This window comes from Physcomitrium patens, chromosome 2 (genome assembly GCF_059467195.1).
Source record: "Physcomitrium patens ecotype Gransden chromosome 2, ASM5946719v1, whole genome shotgun sequence".
Classification (NCBI taxonomy): domain Eukaryota; kingdom Viridiplantae; phylum Streptophyta; class Bryopsida; order Funariales; family Funariaceae; genus Physcomitrium; species Physcomitrium patens.
This window is the reverse complement of record NC_143411.1, coordinates 5757365-5777109: the sequence shown is the minus strand read 5'-3', so window position 1 is coordinate 5777109 and position 19745 is coordinate 5757365. Positions and strand designations below refer to the sequence as shown.

General features: G+C 34.2%; 1 long non-coding RNA gene across 1 annotated transcript in view; it reads left to right on the top strand.

Annotated features, from left to right (window-relative positions):
- The window catches only part of LOC149989701 (uncharacterized), a 65215-nt gene extending 52943 nt beyond the window's left edge, over window positions 1-12272 (top strand). Inside the window, exon 2 of the long non-coding RNA XR_016501876.1 lies at window positions 12104-12272. This is a non-coding gene — a long non-coding RNA (uncharacterized LOC149989701). The remainder of the gene's footprint in view (window positions 1-12103) is intronic.
- Window positions 12273-19745: the final 7473 nt, after the last annotated feature.

The window sequence follows — 19745 nt, the reverse complement described above, 5'->3', positions numbered from 1 at the left end:
GATAAAAACTCCGTAAATAAACTATGACCGAGTTTTGGAGTGTGTATTTGCTTGTATACATTCCTTTTACTTGTTTATGTTGTTTTTTCTTTTGTTCTTGTTCATTGCATCTTCCACTTCACACTACCTATTACAAGCAATTTTTAATTGAGGCCATCTTATAATTTGGATAGAAGGCTGAAATTTACACTCACACTCATACTGTCTATCCATGCTCTATATCAATTAGCCACCTTTGCTTCATATAAAGATCCTTAGACATAAGATTTATCTTCAAACTATAGTCAATCAAAGCAACAACTAGCTCATCCCTATTTCTAACCTTCACCAATGCCTCTATTATTGCTTTAGCTCAATATTTTTGGATATAATGTCTTAAAATCTCTTTATCTTTATTACTTTGATCATCACAATATAATCTTTAATTATGACTACTTCCCTCACTTGCTAATTGGCTGCAATTAATACCAAATTCGTCTTCTTCTTCTTCTTCTTCTTCTTCTTCTTCTTTATATATACATACATCTTCTTCTTCTTCTTCTTTATATATAGTATAATTGAATCCAATTTCTTCCACTAATTGCTTCTTTATTTTAATATGATAAATAATGATATTATGAAATTCTTCCTTAACAATTCTCAAAATCTCTTTCAATATAAATTCGATCTTAGTATTTAATACATGTTCTTTCAACACTCCCTTTAAATTTATTACTGCTTCAATATCATAGATTAGTTTATAAGCTATCAATTTATCCTTATCTTTAATCTCTTTTGTTTTTTTTTTTTTTTCAATATTATTGACATATCTTTTGTGATTAATTCTTGTGAAGCCACCTCACAAGCCTTATTTCTTCAAGTTTTCTTCTTAGAAGAATTTCCTTCCCTTATCTCATCAAAATTGCTTTGTATCTTTTCTTCCATCAAGGCTTTATGTTGGTTCTTAGCAATATATGCATGAATTGAAAGAGCATCAACAAGATCTTTTCAACTTATTTTACTACATTGTTGTGATATAATACAACCAATAGATGAATAAGATGAAGAAATTACTATATTATTGAAGATCTTATTTCAAATATTATAATAAATTTTCTTAGAAAATAGATAGTAGTTCAAAAGAAAGTAAAACTAAAGGTGTAAATACTATCTTTTTATAAAGTAGGCTTCTATTTACTTTGTAAGACCATAAATAAGGCAAAATAAGATAGATTAGAAAAATCAAGAATATGAGTATATGTAGGAAAGAATTAGGAGTTTATTTTAGTAAAAATTAATTCAAAAGAGAAAAATTTGATACTTGGAGAAGATAAGTTATCAACTTGGATCGAGTTTAGACTTTGAGGTGCAAAATTGAGTACATACAGAAATTTAAGAGTTCTTTTGGAGATTAGAGAGTGGAATTTTAAAAAAGAATTAAAAAAGTTTTTTTAAATATTAATTTTGAGAGATTTAAATGTATAATGATTTTGTGAAAACCTTACACAGTCACAGTTATTTTGGATGATTTTAGAATTTATAAAATAAAAAATATTACATTTAGGAGAATTTTTTAAGTTTGATAATAGATCTATAATTTAAATTTTGAAAAATTATATAAATAGTTGTTTAAAGTATATTCTATTAGTTTGAGCTTGATCAAATAGTTGAATTGAAGGTTATTAAATTTCAAATAGGTTGAGGTCTTGAAGATTGGACATTGAAAGGTACTTAGAATTTCTAAGATATTTAGTAATTTACTAGTTGGATTGGAATAGAAATTATGCATAAAAATAATAGACTTGATTTTCTATACATATGTAAAATTTGAGAATAGTTGAATGGTTTAAAAGAGAGATATTGGTGCTAGAAACTCAACATTTAGTTTAGAGTAGGAAGCCAGCTAATACTTTAGCAATTTTTAGGATTTTTTCTTTATTTGATAATTGCAATTATTTTCAAATTTTGTATAATTGTTGCTAATTTAATTTTTGAGAAGAATATAAAATTTTAATCAAGATAAATATTTTAATTAATAAATATTGAGGTTCTAAATTATGTTAAGTTTAAATTGAATTGATTAGATTTTGGTCAAGATTTTGTTTAGGATTAGGATTAGATTACGATTTAGGATTTGATTAAAATTTGGTTAAGATTTAAAGTTGGAGTAGAATTTAGGATTTACTTAGGATTTTGGATTTGGTCTAGGATTTGATTGAAGTCCATTAGGATTTCAACTAGGATTAAATTAAGACTTAATTGAGATTTATTTAAGATATATTTGTGATTATTCTATTATTTCTTTAGGATTTTTTAGAAAATCTTTTAAGATTTATTATGTATTTTTTTTGAAATTCTTAAGATTTCTTATTATTTCTTTTGTAATTTTTTTAAGGTTTCTTTTGAATTTATTTAAAGCTTATTTAGCATTATTAAGACTTAGTTAGAATTTATTTAATATTCTATTAAAATTAGAATTTTTGTTATTATAATTTCCATTCTACCTTCTACAATTAAGTGCCCAATGTATTTTTAAGCAAGAATTTACATAATATAACATATTTGGTGAATCCAATATGATAAGCTTGAAGTAGAAGGTATTTGGTTTTCTTTAATTATTTAAATTATGAAAAAAGAAGACAAGAAAGTTGAAGGAGAAGCTATGGATGGTGCTTCAATTGAAGCATGTTCTAGAAAGGAAGATGGTTCAATTATTTAAACTAGCTACTGCACCGGAGATCTTTTAATATTTAAGAAAATTCTTAGAAGATAGTGATAGGATTACAAAGAAGTCATTTTTTGAATAGATTGAAAGGCCAAAGAAGGATCTTCTAGCAACAGAGTTATTAAGGAAGTTTAAAAAGTAATATTCTTATTTATCAAAGAAAGAAAGACAATTATTGGAGCAAAATTAAGTGGAGCTTTTTCTTCAAGTAGCTAATACAGAGTTACAAGAAAAGTTGGAAGTCTTATTGGAAGATAAAAAAGAAGATGAAGAATTGACATCAAATTAAAAAGAAGTAGAAGAGACAATATGATTGCTTGAAAAAAGAGAAAGGAAAAATGATAGGATGATATTCAAAGACCATTGCAAGCATCTAAGGTAAAAATACCTATTATCCATCCTACATCTATGATTCAGCCTTCAATAGCTACATCAAAGAAAGAAGAAATGGATATTGATGAAATCATGTGAAGGATGAAAGACTTGCAAATAAAATTAACAAAACTTCAAAAAAAGAAACAATCATCAAGAGTATTTACAAAACAAAATTTAAGAGCAATGGGGGATATAATACATTGGTGCATGTGATGTGATAGCATAGATCATTCAAGAAGGGAATGTGATGATTTTACAAAGGTAATACATAAAAGAGTTATTTTTTTTAAAGATGGTATGATACATTTAAAAGAGAGTAGAAAAAAACTACAAAATTTTTTTTGTAAAAGAAGAATGAAGATGTTTATATAAGATGCTTTTAAAGTGTATATAATCTTAAAGAATGAAGTATCAACATATTGGGTGGAAGCAAATCTAAGCAAATATTTAAGCATAAATCTAGAATTTAAAAAAAAATCTAATTCTTTGTGGTCAAATGCAATGAGTTATACTAAAAGAAGAAATTTTACTAGAGATGATTTAAAGTGTGTTGGAAATAACATTAAGCAAATTATAAGGTAGAATGATCTAGTAGATGGATTATTGATTCATGCTCATATTGTAAAGAGTCACCATAAAGTATTAATAGAAAAAAAACAAATAAGAGATGAAAATAATGAAGGGCCATCAAAAAGAACTACTAGGGGAGAAAAGGCATAACAACAAAAAGATCCTATGCATACAAAGATAAAAAAGTAAATTTCTTTAAAAAAATATTATGAAAAAAAAATAAAGGCCTTACTTATAAATTACAATAAAATATTGAAGTTGCTACAAATTTAAAGAATGTATTGGAAGAAAAAAATTAAAGTAGAAAGATTGAATTCATGATTGGTGAAATTCTAAGAATTACAAAGCAAAACTTTTATGAAGTTATTATTGATTTAATAAAAAAAAATTAGCAATCTATAGGAGATACTATGGCATCAAATACAAAAGGAACAAGAGCAATGGAAAGCAATGAAGATGAAGAAGATGAAATGAAAAATTTTAGAGATTTTTTGTGAATAAGATTTACAAAAAGAAAAGATATAATTTAAGCTTCTAGTCATTATTCTAAAAGTCATTAGACAAGAGCTACTATGGAAATTTTGATAAAATTGGGAGATTTAGAAGAACCAATTATAATGTTGATTGATCATGGTTTTGAAATCAATTTGATATCAAAAGAATTATATGAAAGAAGAAAATGGCCTATTGATATTAATCACAAGTGGATGATAAGAGCGGAAAATAATTTAAAAATAAATTTATATGGAGCTTGTCTAAATATCAAAATAACAATAGGAGATGTTATTTATGAATAAAATTTCTTTGTATAAGATATATCTACATATCCTATTATATTGAAATAAGCATATATTATTTCTTCACAAATAGAAACAAAAGTAATAGGTGATAGTTTAGCTTGCGTAAAAATAAAAAGTCAAGATAGGATGAAAAGAATTAATTTTTAATTATTTTTGCCAATCATGAAAAGAGTTGTGATAAGTTTAGAGAGAAGCCATTATCAAATGAAAAATTTGAAGACCTTGAGGGTTTTTACCACATACCATTGTAAGGCAGGATTGTAATGGATTAAAAAAAAATGCTTCTACTAAGTATAAAAAAGAAGATATTATCTATTGGACTTATTGGGTTGACACAAGATTAAGTATTATCTTTTAAGACTATTGTCAAGATGAAGAAGATGAAAAAATATTATATTAAAAATATTGAACAAAAATTAAAAATAAATAGAGAATTAAATTGAAAATGAATTTATTTTAAGAGCATTTGAAGAAGTTGGATTTGTAGATACTATGGAAGAATTAAATTATTTATTGTAAGATGGATTGAAAAGAGAGAATAGACTTATTAATGTATTTTCTAAAGAATTTTATGATAATTTCATGTATTTATAGAAAATTTAAGTTACCAAGAAGTACATATTGAAACTAAATATAAATCAATGGCATAAAAGGTCAAATTAGTGGCTTTGTTACTACCATCAAATTTTGAAGAAAGGATAAGTGGAGCATCTACACAACCAAATTTAAGGAATCCTAAGAAGATAGGGTATGAATTTATAGATGCTACATTAGATGGATTAAATGTTGAATAGAATAGATTTTTGACAAAATATGAAAAAAAATATTTTAAAGATATGTTTGGACAATATCAAAAGGCTTTTGCATTTGAAGCACATGAAATTAGATGTATTGATCCAAGTATTATAGCACCTATGGTTATTTTTACTATTCTTCATAAACCATGGAATTTGCAACCAATTCTAATATTGAGAGTACCTAAGCTAATAGATTTATTTAATGTAAAAATAAAAATAGAAATTTTGAAACCGTCTATAGCACCTTATTCTAATTGATGGTTTATAGTACCAAAAAAAAATAGAATAATGAGATTTATACAAGACATGCAACTTGTGGAAATATAGATTCAAGTCCAATTGTGGATGAATTTATAGAAGCATTTTTTGGAAGAGCTATCTATTCAATAGATGATATTTATTTAAGTTATAATCAATTTCAATTGGTAATACAAAGTAGGAATTTGACAACTATAAAGACACCATAAGGATTAGTCAGAATGTATACATTATTACAAAGAACTACAAATTCAATGGTACACATAATGAATGGAATGCATAAGTTATTAAGAAAATTTATTCTAAATATAATAATATCTTTTTAAAGTAATATACTAATTAAAAGATGTAAAGAAGAAAAAAGAGATGAGGCATTGGATTCAAAGGAATATAAGAAGTTTGTCGCAGATCATATTGATGATTGTAAGAATATTTTGACAAGATTAGAAGAAGTTTATTTAACCTTATTGGAGACAAAATCAATATTTGGAGTAAAAGAAGTTTTGACAGTAGGACACATGTGTGGATCATATAGACGCAAGCCAAGTATGAAAAAAATTGATATTATTAAAAATATGAAAGAATGTGCAAACACAATAAAAGTCTGAAGTTTTTAAGAGCATGTATTTTCTATCATATATAGATATTTCATTTTACATATATAGCAGATCCATTGTATGAATTGTTATGAAAGAATCAAACATTTCAATAGAAAGGAGAACAAAGAAAACTATAAAAAAATTGAAAGAACTTTCTTCACTTTTAACTTTGAAGAAAGTAAATTATGAATGTGGAAGGCCAATGATATTAACAGTTGATGTGAGTCCAATAAAAATAAATTGGACAATTGGATAAGATGATGTATAATAAGATTTGGAATAAAGATTTTGAAAGATAGGTGGATGGCATATGTACAAATTAAAAGAGAATTATGAAATATAGTAATAGCTATAAAAAATAAAAAATAATATTTAATTGATACATTAATAGTTATAAAAATAGATTATTTATCTTTATTAGATATGATTATTAATTATTTTATATCCAATATAGTAATATTTATAGAAAAAAAGAAGTTTAAAAACTACAAACACTTAGCATCAACAAGGATTGTAGTCTAAGAGAAGTGTGGAAAAAGATGTCTCTTATTTCTAATACCTTTTACTTATAGGTAGAGTTTACATCCCAACTACATAGACTTCATCCAAAGTCACGTTCATCCTTTCAATCTAGATCTAGATCTAAATTCATCTTAACCTAACCGCCATCTTAAAACCTTAGCAGCTGCCATAGTAACTTCTTTTAATCCTTTGCTACCTTTTGACTATTAGCAACTTACTATGATTAATCTTCATGTGGTGGCAACTAAGTAAGAACTTATTGATCTTCAACACTCCCACTTTGCTAATTTTCAAAAGGCTTTTAATCCTATTCTTCGAATCAAGTCATGATGTCTATCCTTCATTAATGTCTTTATAAACACATCAGCAAGCATATCATTTGTAGCACAATACTTCATACCTATTATTCTATCTTCAATCTTCTCTCATATGAAATGATGTTGAACATCAATGTGTTTAGTTCTTGAGTGGTATTTTGGATTTTTGGCAAATACAAGACATTCTTGATTATCACACATAATTAGAGTTGCTTCTAATTGTACTAGACTAATATCTTCTAAGAGTTGCCTTATCCAACATGCCTCTATTGTACAATGACTTCTTGCCATGTACTCTGCCTCCATCGTTGATCTTGCAATAGTAGGTTGTCTCTTGCAATTCCATGAAATGGCTCCTGCTCCAATGATGAAGACATATTCCATTGTAGATCTTCTATCATTTACATTCTCAATCCAATCCGCATTACATTAACCTTATAAATCAATGTTCTTACCACTAAGGCACAATTTGAAGTCTTTTGTACCTTTTAGGTACCTTAATATCTTTTTTACTATTTTTCAATGCATTGATCCAACCTTAGACATGTGTTGGCTTACAATACTCATTGCAAATATAAGATCCACTCTTGTGGCCACCATTGCATACATGAGTGAGCCTACTGCTGCTTTATATGGAAGACTTTGCATCTCACCTTCAACTTCTGTAAACTCCTCATTCGTGAACTTCATCAACTTCAAATTTACCTCCAAGGATGTTTGAATGGGCTTGCATTCTTCCATGTTGAATCGTTTCAACACTTCTTCAATGTACTTGGTTTGGCTCATTGTAATGGTCTTATTACCATGATCTCTTACAAATTCCACTCTCAAGCAATAGTACAACTCTTCCAAATCACTTATCTCATATTTCTCATCTAATTTGGTCTTCATCCAATCTATCTTTTCCATATTCTTAGCCAAGATGATCAAATCATCAACATAAAGGATTACAATCAGCAAGAACTCTCTAGATTGCATCACATACAATGAATCATCAACCTTACTTCTCACAAACCCTTTATTAACAAAGAATGTGTCAATTCATTGGTACCATACCCTTGATGATTGTTTCAATCCGTACAAGGATTTCTTCAATTTATATACAAGATTTTCTTTACCTTCTTGTACAAATCCTTGAAGTTGGTTCATGTAGATGTCTTCTTGCAATTTTCTATTCAAAAATGCTATCTTCACATCCATTTGGTGTATTTCCAAATCCATTGTTGCCCCGATTGCTACAATGGTCTTAATGGTGGTGAATTTTGCAATGGATGCATAAGTCTCATTGAAATCAATTCCAACAACTTGTGAGTATCCTATGGCAACAAATCTTACCTTGTGCCTCACCACCACACCTATTGTATCTCTTTTAGTTCTAAACACCTACTTACAACCAACATTAGATCGATTTGTTGGAAGACGTACTAATTTCCATGTACCATTGTCCATAAGAGATTGATACTCTTCTTCTATAGCCTTCTTCTACTTGATTGCATCTTTATACTTCATAACATCACACAAAGATAATGGATCAGCAAGAAGAACAACATTTGCATGTTCTTCACTTACTTGACGGAAGATGTAATTCTTCCACCATTCGCCACGTTGTAGTATTACGTGCTTTCCTGCTCGAGAACGTGCCGGGCATCTGGCTGTAGAAGGTAGTATGGAGATTCGCCAATAGTCAAGCAGTCTATCAGTTTTTGACTGCTGAAATATAAACGACTGCAACAATGTACCGTAAATCTATACGGGTACTCTTCGACTGCTTGTCGAAGTCCTTTTTGCCCCAGTCGGTAGGTCTCTTGACGTTACAGAGAACCCCGTACAACCCAAACTGTTAACCTTCAATACTGCTTTGTACTTACGATCTCGTATCCACTGACTGTCTTGTTAGATTAACCCAGTAAATTTCATTCACTCCGCATACTCAATCCTATAGACACCCTTTTAATCCTTCAATCACAGACGTAACTCGATTTCACAAAACAGTCAAGAGTATTCAAACCCACTTCATTTAAAAATCCCAATTCACCATTACAACACTGACTTCAGCAGCGATTGCCTCAGTCTTCCCAAAACTCTACGAAGAAGAAAAATCCAAATTCTATGTCTTTCCTTTCCCGACCCGAAGCATGAAGCTCCTCTCTCTAATTCCCTTGATCTTCAAAAACCTCCAATGAAAAAACCAAACAGGTAACCTTGCAAAAGCTTGAAAAACTCGCTTCCCCCTCCCGATTTCCCCTTCAAAAAAAAACCCACACCACTCCAAAACTATATCCCCCCTAACCTTATCCTCTGAATTTCTTCAATCTTCCGTCTTAGATCCGGAATTGGCTCCCACCTCAAGCTTGGATCCGAAATTGGCTCTCACCTCAACTTGGATTCGAAATTGGCTCTCGCCGCCAAGCTTTCTCCTCCGTTTTTACCTTTAAGAAATCCATTTACCGAAAACAACGTTCCCTGAGACGGCACAGAGAACAAGACAGCCTGAAACAGAATCGAACCCCGTAATCGGGACCACATTGAGTCGCCCGACCAATTCAGGTCCTATATTGAGAAAGATGCCCGTAGTAACCTGGATGTTCCCGTAATTGGGTCAAATTGGTCCTCGCGTCAGATTGGCTAAGACTCGTAGTAAGACCTGGATTTCTCGTAACTAGACTGCATTGGGTTGCCCCACCAATACAGGTCTCATATTGGGTAAGAGGACTCGGATTGGTTTATCGAAATTGGATCCAATTGGCTCCTCGAACCCATCGTGTGAATTGGTCCTTCTCTTCCTGCTGACTCCCGTTATTGGAATCGAACGGGGCATTCCAGTATGCTCCGGCTGACTGTAACGGAGTCACTGAACCTGACCACTCAGTATTTGTACTGGAGTTGGTCGATGCTCCCAATATTCGAGATAACTGAATATTAATAAAATTCCCCTTTCTTTTTATTTTCACTGTATACTCGTGTTACAACACGACATCCACCCCCTCTGAACCTGTGCATCCTTCGGTATGCACCAATTTACCCAATTGCTGTTAGATTCAGAATATATCCCCTACGTCTTTGTCCAGTTCGTCTTCGTCACCTTCATTATCCATATCACTTTCATCTTCTTGCTGCGGAATCTCTATACCTTCATTAAGGTCTTCCATATTCATCTTCGCATGTCTTCATTTAAATATTTTTACTCGCTTCCCTGCAATTGGTATTTTCAATTTTGTACCATCTAACTCCCGTAATGAGTAAGTCGCATTATCATGAACAGTTGTTACAACATATGGTCCAAACCAACATTTTGAAAATTTCCGCAAAGTACTATGTTGATTATCCAAACTATTGTCATAAACAAGTACCCAGTCACCTTTCTCGATTGCTTTTGGTCTCAATCGATGTTGCTTATCGAATCGCGCCTTGTTTTGTAACCTTGCTTTTTTAAACCTTTCCAATGCTATCTGGACATCTTCCGTTCTTTGCTCCAATTGTCGAATCCTCATAGGCAGAAGTTCTTCTCTTGTCAATCCATCTTCCCATGGTAGCATACTCCAAGTAAGTACCTTTTCTTCAATCGGCATAATTGGTTTTTGACCTGTCATAAGTTCTACTGGCATATATCCTGTCACCGAACTATGTGTTGTTCGATCAGCCCATAATGAAAATGACAAAAGCCGTGGCCACTCTTTAACCTTCCCATTACAAGCTTTAACCAATGCTTTCACAATCGGCGGGTGACCGCGTTCGCTTTTCGCATTCCCTTCCGGATTATAAGCAGTAGTAAGTGATAGTTTAACTTCACATCTTTCAAAGAACTTACGAGCTTCTTGTGCATTTAATTCTCTACAATCTGCAGTGATTTTTCCTACGCATCCGTAGCGGCAAATGACATCTTCAAACAAAAACCTACAAATCCCCTCTGTAGATTTTTTCCTCAATGCTCTTCGTTCTACTTGATTTGATAAATCTTCACGAGCTAAAACCAAATATCTCATCTGCCATAACCCAACCGGCATAATAACCAAATCAACAACCCATTTAAAATGAATAGCCAGAGGATACGTAGGATGAAGACTATCTCGATGTCGGATATTAGAATACGATTGACAGATTTCACATGACTCTACAAATGAGAGCACATCTTGATACATATTTTTCCACCAATATCGTTCTTTGAGTTTAGCAAAAGTAGCCCAGATTCCTCTATGCCCTGCCCATAAACTATCATGAAACTCCTTTAATAATTTTAGTTTTTCTTCCCTTTTGCCTATCACTCGTTGTGGCATCCCAATTCCTTTCTTCGGTCTCTTCCATAAGAATCCATCTCGAAGTAAAAATCCATATGCTTTTTTTCTTATTTGTTTGAATTTTTCTGTAGACCAATTCCCCTACTTAGACAAGGTATTCAAATAATGACCAATATCCAATAATTCTCTTTCATAAGATTCTTCAAGAAATAGCTTGTCTTCTCTGTTGAGATTTGATATTGAATAGAATTTCAATCCGACATCATCAATGTCTTCAACCATTTCGTCCTCCCTCTCGTATCTTGCTCGAGATAGCATGTCTGCTACTAAATTGTCCTTTCCAATGATATGCTTAAATTCTGGATTTAGTGACTTAATATAAGCAATCCATCTCAACATTGCAAAATCTGGCGTTGAACAGTTAATAATCATTCCAAGCAATGGCAAGCAATCTGTTTCAATTACTACTACTGCTCCAATCAAATAGTCCTTTTCAGCTTTCATAGCCGAAACGACTCTCCAAAGTTCTCTTTTGACTTGCGAATATACACGCTGACGAATACTTAAAACTTTAGCCCCAAATCGAACTGCAAATCTTCTCCCATTCGAATCATCTTGATCCACAGTCCATCCAACGGCAATTGGACTAGCGTCTACAGTAAGAATCACTGGTCTATTGCACTTATAATCAACCTTCCTTAATATTGGAGGTGACATCAATAATTTCTTCAATCTTTGCATTGCCTGAATATGCCTTTTTTCCCATTCAAATCGGTAACCCTTGCGTAACAGTTCATATAATGGATCCGCTATGTGAGCATAATGAGGGATCCAGATTCGATAAAATACACATGCACCCAAAAACCTGCGAACCTCTGTTAAAGAACCACAATCCTCTTTCATCCTTCCAATTGCATCAACTTTAGTCGGATCTGGTTTTCTTCCATAAGATCCGCATAAATGTCCAACAATTACAACCTCTCGCACTCCAAATACGGACTTCATACCCGATAATGTAAGATGAACTTCTCCAAGCCGAGTTAAAATCTTTTCACAATCTTGTATATGATCAACAACATATCTGTGACACCCCCTCGTATCTAAAGTTTCATCCTTGTCTCCTTCTTTGTACCCTTTTATAGGAACATCATCCAGAAAAGGCATAGTCTTTTCCGGGATAAAATCTCTCAATACCTTATTCATCCCATTCATCATATGCGCAACTGAGTTGGTCGCACCTTGAGGAAGAGTGCACATTCTAACCAACTCAAGCGGTGTCCTCATCGTTGTCATATCTCTACTTCCTTCGGCAAGTTGAAACTGATCATAACCTGAATACAAATCACCCATTGAATAGATCGCCCTTCCAGCAAACGCCTCAGCAAATTCATCCACAATAGGTCCAATTCTTGCATTCCTGACAGTTACAGCATTCATCGGCTGCATATCTTGAATAAACCGCAGTGACCCATTCTTCTTAGGTACCGTAAACCATCGACTAGAATACGGCGCAAATGAAGGTTCTAATATTTTCATCTTTATCTTTTCTTTCAATAGTTCCACCAATTTAGGTAAATGTGCCCTCGGTACTGGAATCGGTCTTACATTCCAAGGTACATGCGGTACAGTGAAGATAACCATAGGTGTTATAATATTTGGATCCACACACCCAATTTCATGAGATTCGAAGGCAAACGATCTACCTTGTTTAGCCAACATCTTTTTGAAGCAAGTAATTTCCTCCGGCAATAAAGAACCATCAGAACCAATCTTCAATTCTTCAAAAGTCTCTTCAGTAAACTGATGTCCAATACTCATTGGATCTCTTAAACTTGCTTCTTTTGATGCTTCTCCCATTTGTTCTTTAGAATCCTCTGGTAATGGTCCGGCAACAGGCTTTACCTTCTTATCTGCCGTTTTATATCTCGTCTCTACTGTGACTTCTAGTGCTTGAAAAGATTCAAGCATGGTATAAACCTCTCTCGAATGAATCTCAACAATCTTATCATTATCCCCTAACCCAATAGATGTAATCAATTCCAATGAATCTTCCAGCCCATTTTCTTCATAAACACCCAAAATCCTCTCATCATCTTGCAATGTACCTATCTTGCGTAACTGTCCTTCAATATCATATAATCTTTTTTTTTCTTTTCTTTTAAAATCATCAACTTTCTTATACATAATATTTCCATTCTCCAATATACCAATAAAACTCGCATCAAAGGCACCTTCATCTCGCGAGAGTACCTCCTCTTTTGTACCTCCATAATCTCGCTTTACAGTGGTACCTCCCCAAAATCCTTAAATCCTTCAACAATCTTTGGCAATGGTTTCTCCCTCAACCTATCTCGATTCCGTTCATGGTTAGGAGGTACTGTTAGAAATTGTACAGCTTTCCTCCCATCTTCGCTCCGTACCCTTGCATAAGCAGAACCATCGTCAAGTACCTTTGTTTCCATCCGTGTTGCCGTGATATAAGGTTGTCCTAAAATCAACGGATAAGACGTTGTATCTTGAACGAAGAAATGTTGCTCCGTAGCAACATCCCCAATCCGAATTTTGACATCTGGACAAGCTCCATATAATTCGCCTCGTGTGTTATTAGCTGCTCATATTGCCCATCCATGTTCCATATCAATTGGCCATTTTTGCTTCTTATAAAGATCTTTAGACATGAGATTTATTTCAGAACCATGGTCCACCAAGGCAACTATTGGTTCTTCTATATCTCCTACCTTCACCAATACCTCGGTAGTTGCCCTTGCCCAATGCTTTCGAGTATAATGGCTCAAAATTTCCATTCCCTTATCACTAGAATCTTCGAAACGTACTCAATGATTATACCCATTCTTTTCATTTGTTGGTTGCTTGTAATCAATATCAACCCCTTCTTCATCTCTACATATTCTTGCATCAATAGCATGACTCATTCCAGTTTCGCTCATTAATTGCCTCTTTCGCTTAATGCTGTCAATGATAATATCATGAAACTCCTTCTTTGCAATTTCCAAGACTTCTTTCAATGTGAATTCCACCTTAGCGTTTAATATACGTTCTTCCAACACCCCTTTCAAATTTGTTGCCGCTTCAATGTCAGAAAGTAGCTTATAAGCAATTGATTTGCCCTTATCTTTTGTCTCCGTTGTTATTTCTCCCAATGATGCTGAGGTATCCTTTATAGGCAATTCTTGTGAAGCTGCCTCCCGAGCCTTGTCTCCTCGAGTTTGCCTCTTAAAAGAATTTCCTTCTCTAGTATCATCAAAATTTCCTCGTCTTTTTTCTTCCATCAAAGCTTCATGTTGGCTCTTAGCAATATATGCATGAACTGAAAGAGACTCAACAGGATCCTCCCAACGTGTTCTTCCTCGTATTATAGCTGCAGTTCTCAATAACGCTTCTCGAGGTAATTTCCCTTCTTGCAATGTAGAAACGGCAGAAGCCCAAAACTCACTAGTTTCCGTACTTCCACCAATTTCATCATCTACTCTAGCACCATAACTTGCACTTTCTCGTGCTACTGTTTCATGCCCTTTTAAGTAATCTTGAACCTATGCTCTCATTCCTCCCTTGCCAAAATTGATTTGAAGAAGATCCTCCCTATCTTTCAATGCTATCTTCCCATCTTTCCAGCAAATAATTCCCTGCCGTATCATATTATTAAATTCATTGCAATCTTTTCTAGTGTGTGAAGCATCATCACACCAAATGCATCTTTGTACATATCCTTGTTTTGAAACATTCTTTGAATTGTTTATAGAAGTATTCTCTTCAAGTCTTGCCAATTTGATTTGAAGATCTCGCATTCCTCGTATAATTTCTTCCATACCCATATCTGCTTTCTTTGACAAGGATGTCGAAGGTTGAACTGTAGGCATTGTCGGTGGTGTAGTACATACTGGAGCTTTGGGTGCTTGTACTGTTTTCGGAATATTGCTCCTATCCTTCCTCCTTTCTTTTTTTGTAAGCAACCCCACCGCATCTTCAACGTTCTTCCACTTCGTTGTCAATCCTTCATCTTCTTCTTTGTCTTCAAGAAGGGGTTCTAATTTCTCTTGCAATTCTCCATCAGCAGCTTGAAGAAATAGATCAACTTTGTTCGGCTCCAATGTCAATTTTTCTACCTTCGATAATTGAGAGTACTGCCTCTCAAATTCCCTTAGTAGCTTTGTTGCTTGCAAATTCTTATTGGGCCATTCAATCCATTCCAGAAACAGCTTCTTAGTAACGCAATCTTCATCCTCCAAGAAATATTCGTCTTTCAATGCATGTGAAAAATCCTCCCATGAATTCCCACAACGATCCGTAATCGATGTAATGTGGTCCCTTATCTCCGGTATCGTGGCAAGTCCAAATAGTGCAACCATTTTCTTCTCAGAAACCCGATTTAATTCCATTTCACGAACATAACATCTTAAATACCTTGAAATATTCCTCCCATCAAATTGATCAATTTTATTGACCACTGCTTGCAATGCTTTGGTTGCCAAAGCTTCCTTTCGATCATTGCTTTGCTGTTGCTGCATTGACAATGAGAAGGCTTGAAACAAACTAGCAATAGACGGATCCATGTGCATACCTTGTCCTTTAGAAGACTCCCCACCAGAAATTTCTCCCAAAAATCCTTCAAAATTTTTATTTTCGTTTTCCATAAAAAATAAAGATAAAATCAACCGAAATCCAATACCTTCTACCTCAAGCTTTCACGTCGGGTTCACTACTTATGTCGTATTACGTGCTTTCCTGCTCGAGAACGCGCCGGGCGTCTGGCTGTAGAAGGTAGTATGGAGATTCGCCGATAGTCAAGCAGTCTATCAGTTTTTGACTGCTGAAATATAAACGACTGCAACAATGTACCGTAAATCTATACGGGTACTCTTCGACTGCTTGTCGAAGTCCTTTTTGCCCCAGCCGGTAGGTCTCTAGACGTTACAGAGAACCCCGTACAACCCAAACTGTTAACCTTCAATACTGCTTTGTACTTACGATCTCGTATCCACTGACTGTCTTGTTAGATTAATCCAGTAAATTTCATTCATTCCGCATACTCAATCCTATAGACACCCTTTTAATCCTTCAATCACAGACGTAACTCGATTTCACAAAACAGTCAAGAGTATTCAAACCCACTTCATTTAAAAATCCCAATTCACCATTACAACACTGACTTCAGCAGCGATTGCCTCAGTCTTCCCAAAACTCTACGAAGAAGAAAAATCCAAATTCTATGTCTTTCCTTTCCCGACCCGAAGCATGAAGCTCCTCTCTCTAATTCCCTTGATCTTCAAAAACCTCCAATGAAAAAACCAAACAGGTAACCTTGCAAAAGCTTGAAAAACTCGCTTCCCCCTCCCGATTTCCCCTTCAAAAAAAAACCCACACCACTCCAAAACTATATCCCCCCTAACCTTATCCTCTGAATTTCTTCAATCTTCCGTCTTAGATCCGGAATTGGCTCCCACCTCAAGCTTGGATCCGAAATTGGCTCTCACCTCAACTTGGATTCGAAATTGGCTCTCGCCGCCAAGCTTTCTCCTCCGTTTTTACCTTTAAGAAATCCATTTACCGAAAACAACGTTCCCTGAGACGGCACAGAGAACAGGACAGCCTGAAACAGAATCGAATCCCGTAATCGGGACCACATTGAGTCGCCCGACCAATTCAGGTCCTATATTGAGAAAGATGCCCGTAGTAACCTGGATGTTCCCGTAATTGGGTCAAATTGGTCCTCGCGTCAGATTGGCTAAGACCCGTAGTAAGACCTGGATTTCCCGTAACTAGACTGCATTGGGTTGCCCCACCAATACAGGTCTCATATTGGGTAAGAGGACCCGGATTGGTTTATCGAAATTGGATCCAATTGGCTCCTCGAACCCGTCGTGTGAATTGGTCCTTCTCTTCCTGCTGACTCCCGTTATTGGAATCGAACGGGGCATTCCAGTATGCCCCGGCTGACTGTAACGGAGTCACTGAACCTGACCACTCAGTATTTGTACTGGAGTTGGTCGATGCTCCCAATATTCGAGGTAATTGAATATTAATAAAATTCCCCTTTCTTTTTATTTTCACTGTATACTCGTGTTACAACACGACAACGTTGCCTTCTTTCTCTCAAAAGATATCTCCTTTCACTTATAGAAGAATATTTACCTTGTTGCACTTCTTGTTCTTTTCCAACCTTCTTCTCTCTTAAACCTTGTCGTTTCTCACTCAATGATTGATACTCTTCATCATTATCATCATCCTAATCTTCAACATATTCATTTCTTTCATTGCTAGTCCTAACAATTATAAAAGCCTTCATCTTTTCAACTTTCTTTGGCTTTTCATCTTTATCATCTTCATTATCTTCATCTTCTTGTTTCTTTTTTGAATTCAAAGATATATCCACAAACACACCATTACTCCCACTTGGATACATCTTCAAGTGCTCACAAGCACTCTTATGCTCCAAAAATTCAACATTACAATTTTTGATGATCTTCTTGGTTTCTAAGTACATTAGCCTATATGCCTTAGTACCTTCACAATAACCAAGAAATATACACTTTGTATCTTTTGCATCAAGTTTGGACCTCATAGAATCTGGTGTTTTTACATATGCAATGCAACCAAAGGTCCTCATATGAGAAATGCAAGATTGTCTCCCACTCCAAGCTTCTTGTAGTGTCATTGATGCAAGAAGACTTGTTGGACACCTATTTCTTATATACATTGCATTCACCACAACTTCCGCCTAAAACTCATAATCAAGGTTTTGAACATGAAGCATACTCCTTGTCATCTCTATAATGGTTTGATTTGTCCTTTCAACAGCACCATTTTGTTGTGGAGTGTATGGAGTTGTAGTTTGTCTAGCAATTCCTTCATTCTTCAAATAAACATCAAATTGCTTAAACATGTACTGACCTCCATTGTCCATATGTAGCACCTTCATCTTATATTCACTTTGTTTCTCAATAAGTGCTTTAAACTCCTTAAACCTCCAAAAACATTCACTCTTGGCTTTAAGAATGTAGATTAAAATCTTTCTTGAATAATCATCAATGAAAGTGAGAAAATACCTTGATCTTCCAATACTTGTATTTTTCATCGGTCCACATACATCCGAATGGACAATCTCCAGTAATTTGATAGCACGTGTTGTTACACTCTTTGGAAATGAGGCCCTTTGTTGTTTGCCTTAAATGCATCCTTCACATACAAGTTATTTTATATTTTGGCTTGTATTCCTAAGATCTAAGCCACTTACCATAGTCTTGAGCTCTCTCATGCTCTTCACATTCAAATGGCCAAGGCGACGATGCCATATATTCAACTTGTCTTAGTTTGATGTAAACTTAGCAAATAATACTACCTCTACTCCATTCACCTTCTTACAAATGAGGTAGTACAAATTTCCCTCTTTCAAGCCTTTGAAGATCTTCTCTCCACTCAATGTTCTTACAAAACATCCATTCATGTCAAATTGAACTTTAAAACCTTTTATTACAAGTTTATTCACTAAAAATAGATTTTGCTTCATCTTAGGTACATGAAGGACGTTTTTGAGACTGATTCTATTGGTTTGTCTATTTACAACCACCTCCACCATAATAGAGCCAATTCCAATGGCTTCACATGTACCACTATCTGCCAACACCACGTTTGATATTGGAATAGCCTCATAAGTATCAAATGAAAACTTATAAGGTGTCATATGCATGGAACAATCTGAATTCACAATCCATCTTGACATGGGAGCCATAGAGGTTCCATTTGTTGCCATGAATATATAATCTTATCTTCCAAACTCATCTTATATACTATTTGTATTCTCTTTCTCCATCTTTTTGCCTTTATAGCAATTTCGAGCAAAATAGCATACTTTGCCACAAATGAAGTAAGATTTGACATTACCTCATTGATTTGAATAGTTGCCTTTGCCTTGACGTGAGTAGAATGCTGAATCTTTATTTTGAGGCTCTTTTTCTTTTTTTTTGGTTACTTCATGGGCAAGTCTTGTCGTCACATAGTCCATTGTAAGCTCTTTTAGCTTGATGGACTCCAATGCTATAATAAGATAGTTGTAGGATTTGGGAAGGCTCATTAGCAAGGTCATGACAATATCACTTTCTTTTAAAGGCTTGCCAACAATTGCTAGTTGGTTTGCTAGAGCCTTTATCTTATTGACATGAGCCATGAGGTCTTCACCTTCTTCTATCTTGAAAATGAAGGACTTCTTCCTTGTATAAATGATGTTGGATAAGTTTTTGCTCTTATAGATGTTGCAAAGAGTCTCCCATGCTTCTGCTAGTCCTTTGCAAGAGATAATGTGGGAGAAGTTGGCTTCATCTACATTAGTTGCAATCAATCCAAAAGTCTTCTTTTCACGACGTTTGAACTCCTTCTTCTCCTTCATATCAGCATCTTTTCTTGGGGCCTCTTCACTTTCATCTACAATATTCCAAAGATCCAAAGACACCAATAAAAGTTCCATTTTTACCTTCCAATGTTAGAAATTCTCACCTCTAAACTTCTCAATAAGTCTCAATCCTTCACCTTCACTTGAAGCCATGTCATAGGAAG